This window comes from Sciurus vulgaris (genome assembly GCF_902686455.1).
Source record: "Sciurus vulgaris genome assembly, chromosome: 11".
In the NCBI taxonomy this organism is placed as follows: Eukaryota; Metazoa; Chordata; class Mammalia; order Rodentia; family Sciuridae; genus Sciurus; species Sciurus vulgaris.
In genome coordinates, this window is record NC_136472.1 from 65742807 (window position 1) to 65751889 (window position 9083).

General features: G+C 39.0%; 1 pseudogene across 1 annotated transcript; it reads right to left on the reverse strand.

The window, feature by feature from the left end:
• Positions 1-6880: 6880 nt before the first annotated feature.
• On the reverse strand, positions 6881-8563 carry LOC306640970 (aurora kinase A-like; annotated as a pseudogene). The gene has a single exon. The product of its transcript is annotated as an aurora kinase A-like (transcript).
• Between the last annotated feature and the right edge of the window lie 520 nt (positions 8564-9083).

Below are 9083 nucleotides of genomic sequence, written 5' to 3' on the forward strand. Positions count from 1 at the left end.
ATTCATACATGATTAAATACTCCTGAAAATGCTAAGTAGTGGTATAATATTACATCATATAGATGTTTTGTTATGTTACTATTTAATCACATTAAATATTTAGTTTTATGTGTGTGTCTCTGTATGTGTGTATATCTGTGTGTGTCAGTGATGTGTTAAATCAACGATGTTAATCTCTTGGGCATGTGAATTTTTTCTTTATAAAATTTCTTGCAAGTGAAGATACATAAATTAAGGTTAAAATTCTTTTCTTCATTTTTATTAGTTCTTTTGAGATATGTATAATAGTAGAGTATATTTTGACTCAATTTAAAATTCTTCACCTAAATTTAAAATGTCAAAATTTTGCATTATTTACTTACAGAAGCTTTACTAATTTATTAGATATAATATTTAGATCTATCAATTTACATAGTTTATATTTTTCTTTTTTAAATTCTTTACAATTTCAACAGCAAGGACATATAGTTTATTTTATTTATGGTACTAACTACTAATTTTTTACTTATTACTTGATTAATATCCTTATTAAAGGGACTTTTCAATAAAAAATATTTAAAATACTTGCACACTATAAGATGTCCATGTTTCCTTTTGAGGATTTTACTGCTAAAATGTAATTTTCTTTTCTCTCTTTGGGTAAAACCTTGGGTATTTTGTAAATTTTTGTCATTCCTTTTGTAATTTACATTTGGTTTACATTAAACTTTAAAATAAATTCATAATTTATGTTGACATGTAAAATATAGTGAGTCTATTGTTAAAGTGGCCACTATCCTGAAATACTTTTAAATAATCTTTCCATTCCCCATTAATTTGCTCTGCTTCCTTCACCACTGTTTATGTTCTACGAGGATACACTTTGGCTATCTCCTCAGTTCTAGCATCTTTCTCTTCATTTTTTCTGAGACATTTGATTCTATTCTCTACATCTTACAAGTCCACTGGCAATATGATTGTGAGTATATTCCACTTTCAGATTAATTTATGATTGGGATATTTTTACAATACTCAGTCTCACCTTTCAAAACCTGACATACTACTACCCTCCCTAAACCAAACGATGAAGGTAGCAAAAGAGCACTATTGCATGTTGTAATTAGCCCCAGTAATTCTCTGCCCTCTCCTGCTTTTGTCCCAGACATTCACTTTCCCTTCTGATAATCCAGAGCATTTGCACTGGATAGAAAGGACACAGGAAGAGTGAGGAAAGCTGCCCTTGGTGCATGGAATCCACTCCCATGGAGAAACCAATAGAGGCTTAAGACTGACAGCAGTCAGCACTGTGCCCATGGAATGGGACAGAGAAAGCCAATTCACAGCATGCAGTTGAAGGTTTAAAAGTGCAACATCCTTTGTCAATCATTTAGCTGTATCATGGCAGAAATGTAAAATTTCATTGTTTCCTCTGATGTCTTTGGGGTGCTCAGTTCTTACTAGTTAAAAGATCTGAGAACATGCAACAGGATTATCATCAGTTTTTTGATGGCCTTTGTGGAGGCATTCTGATATGAGCAAAAATGCTCAGAGGCCAGCAACAGCCACAGGGTCTAAAGACAGGTTTCAAGAATCCTACCAGGAAGCAGATACTCAGGCCTGGTCTATAGCACAGCCTAGCAATCGTAACTAGTTCTCTGTTCATGTTCAGGAAACCAGAAATACAGACTTTGGGATGGGCAATGAAGCACAAAGCATGAGGGAAACTCCTAATGTCATTCAGGTTTCTGGGCAGGAAGCCCGTCCAGCTGGTGGTATTGTCAGACTGAATTCTTGGATCCAGATACACAGGCTCTCCTTTGTTCCTGTTGGCATCTGGGAGTGACATTGAAAGCCGTGGGGTTGTGGAGGAACAGATGATAGAAGAACTGCCCAAAGGAGACAATGCCATGCCAACTGCACTGTCCCTCAGGCCGGTAGTGAGCCAGGGCTGTGTCCCAGAGGAGGCTGATTTTATTTTCCTCCCTTTACTCTGTCCTACCTCTGTTTTCAGAGGGACTTATTTATCCCAGCAGCTCACATGACCTCCCTGAAAATGCTGATCCAGGATATAGGGTGTTAATGATCCTCTTGGGTGTATTTCTTGTACTGGTATTCTGCATTCTTCCCTCATTAAATGAGCTCTGAGGTCCTAAGTTTCTTTTCAACCCTAAGGGAGACACTGATGACCTACTTCTGTATTTCTGCCTGATTACACCAAGAAGCAAAGGCTCCCTGTGCTAGAGATTTCCCCCAGAGCATAAGGAGCTTTCCTGGCCTGTGGGATGCTCCTTCCCTTCCTGATGGCCCTCTTCACCTGGACTATTTCCCTTTGTGGAGAGTGTAAACATGAGGTCGTCTCTTCATTGACCTCTATACCCATCTGGCTTATGTGTGTGCATACGTCTTGCTGTTACAGTTGTCTCTCACAGTGATGCTAGAAGAGAATACTCAATTTTCCAAGTATTGAGCATAAGATAAAAAGAAGTCCATAGAGTACTGAGGTTGCAGAGGTCAATATTTCTTAGTCTTCTAAATGCTCTCAGAGATAAAAGATTACCCAGTAAGTAAACATACTTAGATGAACATGGACTATCAACAGGGGTCAAAGGATAAGGAAGAAATACATTTTAAAATGCTGAGGAAATATAACTTTACACCTAGAATTCCACGTGTAGCTGAACCATCATTAATGAATGATGATGAATTGAAAACAACAACAAAAAGAATTTTCCTTCAAGGACTCCCTACAAAATAATTTTATCAGTATGAAAAGTAGTGCCAAAGGTGTATATACAATGCAGGGAGCAATGGGGAGCTCAAAAATCAATTTGGTTTTGAGTTGGAAAGCTTAATTCTTGAAAAATGATAAATACACTTAAGATTTTTCAAAGGGTAAAACAAAATTTTTTCCACAAAAATGATAACATGGGAGCGGGATTTTTCCTATGTATGTTCAATAAAGGTTAAAGAGGTAGAACACTAACAACCATAAATTCATTCATTTGAAATTACCAATTTTTTCATTTTAAAATAAGGTACAATTTAAATACAGCAAGATTAATCTTTCTTTAAAATGTTTTGATTAGTTCATAATAATTATATAAAACAGTGGATTTGATTTTGGCATATTCATGCATACATGGATTATAATTTTCTCTATTTCAGTCCTCAGTCCTTCCCTTTTTTCTCCCTTTCCAATTTTCAATGTAATTTGCACTTAAAATAAAATTATTTCTTTTTTATTCATTCTTTTGAGTTATACATGACAATATAATTCATTTTGACATATTTATACAAACATGGAACGTATCTTATTCTAACTAGGACATCTTGATGATGTACATGATTTTGAGATTCACTGTGGTGTATTGATATATATACATAGAAAAATAGTTTCAGACACATTCTGCTATCTTTTCTTTTTTAATTAGTGTGTTACAGTTATACATAATGTTGGGGTCATTTTGAAATAATTATAAAGCCTGGAATATAATTTGTTCCATTTCAGTCCCTTTCCTTCTCATCCTCCTTACCCCTGCTCCCTTTCCCTTACTCTACTGGTCTACCTTGCATTTATTTAGGGTATGTTTAAAATTAGTGCTCCATAAATACACATAAATGTGAAATTCAATATGGTATATTCACACATGTACAGAGCATAGTTTGGTCAATATCAGTCTATAGTTTCTCTCTTTTGCTTTCTCTCCTCCCTCTCCCTCAATCTTCTTCCTGTCTTCCACCGAGTTCCCTTATATTTTCATGGGATCCACACCCCATTCTTATTTTCATCTAGCTTCAACCTATGAGAAATGACATTTGACCCTGTGTCTCTGTCTGGCTTATTTCACTCAACATGATGAGTTCCATCCATTTACCAGAAAATGCTATAATTTCATTCTTCTTTATACCTGAGTAATACTCCATTCTGTGCTTATGCCACATTTTCTTTATCTAATCACTTTTTGATAAATACACAGGCTGATTCCATAACTTGGCTACTGAATTGCACTGCTTTAAATATCAATGTGGCTGTATAACTATAGTATGCAATTTTAGTTCTTCTGGGAAATACCAAGGAGTGTGATATCTGGGATATATGGTGGTTCTATTCCTTATCTCCTGGAGAATCTCCATAAACTTTCCAAAGTGGCTGTACTAATTTACAGTCCTATCAACATTGTACAAGTATACCTTTTTCCCCACACCCTCACTGGAATATATTAGTACTTATATTCTTGATAGTTGACATTCTAATTGGAGTGAAATGAAATCTCAGTGTACTTTTGATTTGCATTTCCCTTATAACTAGGGAAGTTGAACATTTTTTCGTATGATTGTTTACCATTTGTAATTCATTCTTTGAGAAGTGTCTGTTTAGCTCTTTTGCCCATTTAATAATTAGGTTATTTGGGGTTTTTTGTTTGTTTTGTTTTTGGGGTATTTTTAGTGTTAAGTTTTTGGGGTTCTTTGTATGTTCTGGATATTAGTTCCCTATTAGAGGAGTAGCTAACAGATTTTCTCCTATTGTGTAGGCTCTCTCTTCATGCTTTTGTCTCCTTTGCTGGGCAGAAGCTTTTAAATTTGCTGCCTTCTCACTTACTAATTCTCAATTATATTTTTTGAGTTTTATGGGTCTTGTTAAGGAAGTCGATGCCTGTGCCAATATGTTGAAGTATTTAGCTTTTGTTTTCTTCTAGTAGTTGCAAAATTTGTGGTCTAATTTCTAGTTCCTTGTTTTACTTCAATTTGAGTTTTGTGTGAATGAGAGACAGGAATCTAGTTTTATTCTTCTATATATGAATATCCAGCTTTCCCATTTGTGAAAAAGACTATTTTCCTTCAACATATATTTGGGCACCATATTAATAACCACAACAAGAATTGTGGGGGATGAGACTATATAAACTAAGTAGTTCTTATGGATAGTTCTAATAGTTCTAATGAATAATAAAATTATAGTCCCACAAGTGAAGAGAAAATGAGGTAGAGTGACAAGAGAGCTTGAAATATTTAAAGAGTGAACCGAGAGGAAGCAGGAGAGAGCAGGTGATGGCTACAAAGAGGAGCAAAATAACTAAAAGCAATAGAGGAAGAAGGGAATCTGGTTGTCAGAGGGGGAAGAAAGTTAACAAGAAGTAAGAAGAGGAACACAAACAAAGGTAAGAACAAATAAATGAATAAAAAAATCAAACTGAGACAAACCCACAAAAATTCTACCCATCAAAGTAAAAACTAGATTAAATATATGGGTAAAGAAAAAGTAATTAAAAAGAAAGAACAATTTTAGCCACACAATGACACACACGCAAATTTGTGAACCAATCAGTGCAGCAAGAACATGCACTTATATATACACACACACACACACACAGAGACAGAGAGAGAGAATGAAAAAAGTAAAAAAAAAATAAAAAAGGAAAAAAGTAGGAGAAAATGAAAAGCTTGTTTCCATTAAGGTGGTCAAAACTATTGACAGGATGTATGCCTATCCTGTTGGACCCTTCTTTGCTTATTCTTTTGGCCTATCTACCCCTTAGATTAAGGGCTAGGATTATTCAAGCCAACCACTTCGTGTTTCCCTCCAAGCTGCTATTTGCTGTGACCTGGAACAGAAGCTGGTTGTAGTAGCTGTCAGCTTCTCTTCTCACACTGTATGGTAGAACAAACTGAGGAGTACTGACCACTGGAGTTTAGTCTGGACCACTAAATTGATGGGCTCCCAGAGCTGAGCTAATGCAGAATTCTACATGGGAAGTTCCAGTGGCTGGGGTTTTGTTCTGCCTGTCCTTTGGAACTTTGGAGGTTGCTGGGCATATGATGATCTCTATTGGATGTCTGGGTGTCAGGGAGCTCTGGAATATTCCATTCATAGAGTACTGCAGATCTCACCTTCCAGGGCATCCCATGTTCCACCACCATGGCTCTGGATTTCCCAGGATCAGACCTGAAATGCAGAAGGGCCTGTTTTAGCAGTTTGGGCCTCTCCCCAGGTGGTTGCATGAGCCACCAGAAACAAAGGCAATGCAAGCCTCCCTCCCATCTGTATACCCAGCCTGAATGGCCTGAGCACAATCATCTTTGTGCCTGTTTCAGTCAGACTGGACGAGACACACTCTGATCCAATTTGCTGAGAAAGACTGGCAATGCCTTCCTGAACTCCTGAGCTCTGTTGCTGAAAGCTGCCTTGTGGGCACTTGCGAATGACTCCCACCTTACTCTCCTCCACTTGCCCAACAAGACAGTCTGAGTGATTTTCAATCATCAGCTCGTCCTGTCCTCTCTGGGTCACTTCAGATCAACCTCCCTCTCTGTTCCACAGATTTTCATATGACAAATTTATTCATGGTGTTTTCCTCTCTTTCTGCCTCCCCTCTGCAATAAAATGGTGGTGCTGATGCAGCCACTACCAACAAAACTGGCTCATCTTTAATGTATTTCTTCTTGTTCTCTGATTTTCTGTGACTCTGTGATTATTTTGCTCTTAAATGTTGAGTTCAGTGGATTCAATTAAACACCACCTCACTGAGAAGCAACACTCCTGGAAATTGTTCCCTTCGTCTAATCCACCACCTTCCCGTTCCTGATTAATATGTTTTAATATACTTTTGCAAGTTTTAATCAATGAGCATAATCATGTAACCACCACCAAAGTCAAGATATCAGCCACTAAGTTTTGTCAACTTCCCAAATACTTTCATGTCCTTTAAAAAGTACTCTCCCTTTTACTCAAGCCTTGCCAAGTATCTGATCTGTTCACTATCACTATTATTTTGACTTTTTCAGAGTGCTTCTTTCACAGAGTGTAACATGTTTGAGATCCATCATGATTCTTTTTTTTTTTTTTCCATACAAAAACCTTTATTTTAACATTTAAAAGGAAGTGTCATATTCACATACTCATTCCAACAGCTTTCCCAGGCTTGGCCACCCAATAAGTTACACACACACTCAGGTACTGAAAGGTTGCTGCACAGCTCGTTAGCTGACCCAGGGCAGAGTGGTCACTTTCCTCACAACCAGACTCCCATCTGTCCACTGCAAGGCCACCTTGCCCGGCACAGCTGTGGGTACACCTGCAGCCAAATTGAGCCTCCAGTTGTGAAACCAGTAAAAGTAGCATGACTCTCATGGCCACTTTTCCTCCGAAGGGCATGGTCACTGCAGTGTAGCTCTCTGGATAAGGAGGCTGAGGTACTACATGCTCAGAAGGCCAAGTGACGTTTCCTGTAGTGCTCTCTCAAGGTCGAAGGCAGGTACTAACAGTAAGAGGAGTCTCAGCAGCATGTTCCTAAAGACTGTACCACAGCCCTGGTTCAGGATTTCTCTCCCTGCACAATGATGACTATTTGCTAGTTGACTCCTTGCCTTTTTGGCAATTCAGTGGCTTTGATGAATTTGCTGTGATCCAGGGATGTTCAAGTACTTCACTCAGAGTTGGCCTCTGGCTTGGATTATGCTTCAACAGTCTTGAAATGAGGTCCCTGGCTCCCTCTGTCACAAAGTCAGGAAATATGAATTCAACCCGTGATATTCTTCTATAGGTCTCTTGGTGTGTGTTTGCCTCAAAAGGAGGCTTCCCAACTAGAAATTCATAGCAAAGAACTCCAAGGCTCCAGAGATCCACCTTCTTGTCATGCATCCGGCCTTCAATCATCTCAGGGGACAGGTAGTCCAGGGTGCCACAGAGAGTGGTTCTCCTGGAGGATGGAGCATGTACTGACCACCCAAAATCCGCAATCTTAAGCTCTCCGGTTGATCCAAGAAGCAGGTTCTCTGGCTTAATGTCTCTATGAATAACTCTCTTTGAATGGCAGTAAGATAGGGCATTTGCCAATTCAGTTATGTAAGTAGCAGTTCTCTGGTCATCAAACTTGGAAAGCTTCTGAAGTTCTCTATAGACTGTTCCAAGCGGTGCATACTCTAGAATCAGGTAAACTCTGGTGGCATCATGAAAATAACCATACAGCCTGAGAATATTAGGATGCCGCAGGTGGGACTGGATCTCTACTTCCCTTCTGAGCTGATGCTCCACTCCTGCCTTCTCCAGCTGAGCTTTAAACAACACTTTAAGAGCCAGAATAAACTTGCTTTGTTTTTCTCTTGCCAAATAAACATTGCCAAACTTTCCTTTACCCAGTGGGCGACCAATGTCAAAATCTTCCAAAGTCTATTGCCTTTTCTTTGAGTCTTCATTTTTCTGTTTTGATGCCAGTTCCCTTTCAGGATTATTTCCGGGTGCTGATGGCTGGGGCTGCTCACTCTTCTGGGTGTTGTTCACTGGCCGGGAGATAGGGCGAGGCACACTGGCTGCCTGCAAGTGCTTCTGTTCTGGTTTTTGACTGGAGACGAGCTTGTGTGCTTGCAAAGGAATACGCTGGGAGGAATTTGAAGGACACAAGACCCACTGAGCCTGGCCACTGCTTGCAGGTACTGGGTTCTGAGAAGGAATGTGCTGAGTGACCAGAACACGTTTTGGACCATCACCATATGGAACTGTAGCCTTCACAGGCCCTGAAACGCAGTTTTCTTTAGATCTGTCCATGATGCCAGCCGGATGCCGCCTCCGACCCCGGGCTGCAGAGTCCTCCCAAGAGCTCCCCATCATGATTCTTGTGTCGATTAGAAGTGCTTTCCCATGGAATGATCATTTGTCCTTTCCAAATGTATTGGTTATGAAAAGAGCCATTAAACCTTTGTGAACATGATTGCCCATTCACTTGGGTAAAGAACCCATCATAAACAACTGCGTGTATAGTGTGTATATGTCTAGGTTTATGAGAAATTGCTAAACTATTTTCCCTAAAAGTGTTGAGCTCATAGATGTGGAGAGTAGAAGGATGGTTACCAGGGGCCAGTAGGAGGGCAGGGAGTGTGTGTGAAGGTGTTGGTCACAGGATACAAAATCTTAGTTAGATAGAAGGAAGAAGTTCAAGAGCTCTGTCATACAGTATAGTAATGTTCTCATCATAAAAGATGATAAATATGTGGGCAATGCAAATGTTACTTAGCTCCATTCAGCCAATCCACAGTGCATGGAAGCATCCATTCATCATGGAGACCACGACCAACACAAACTTTAACTTTTCAATTAAAACAAATTCTAA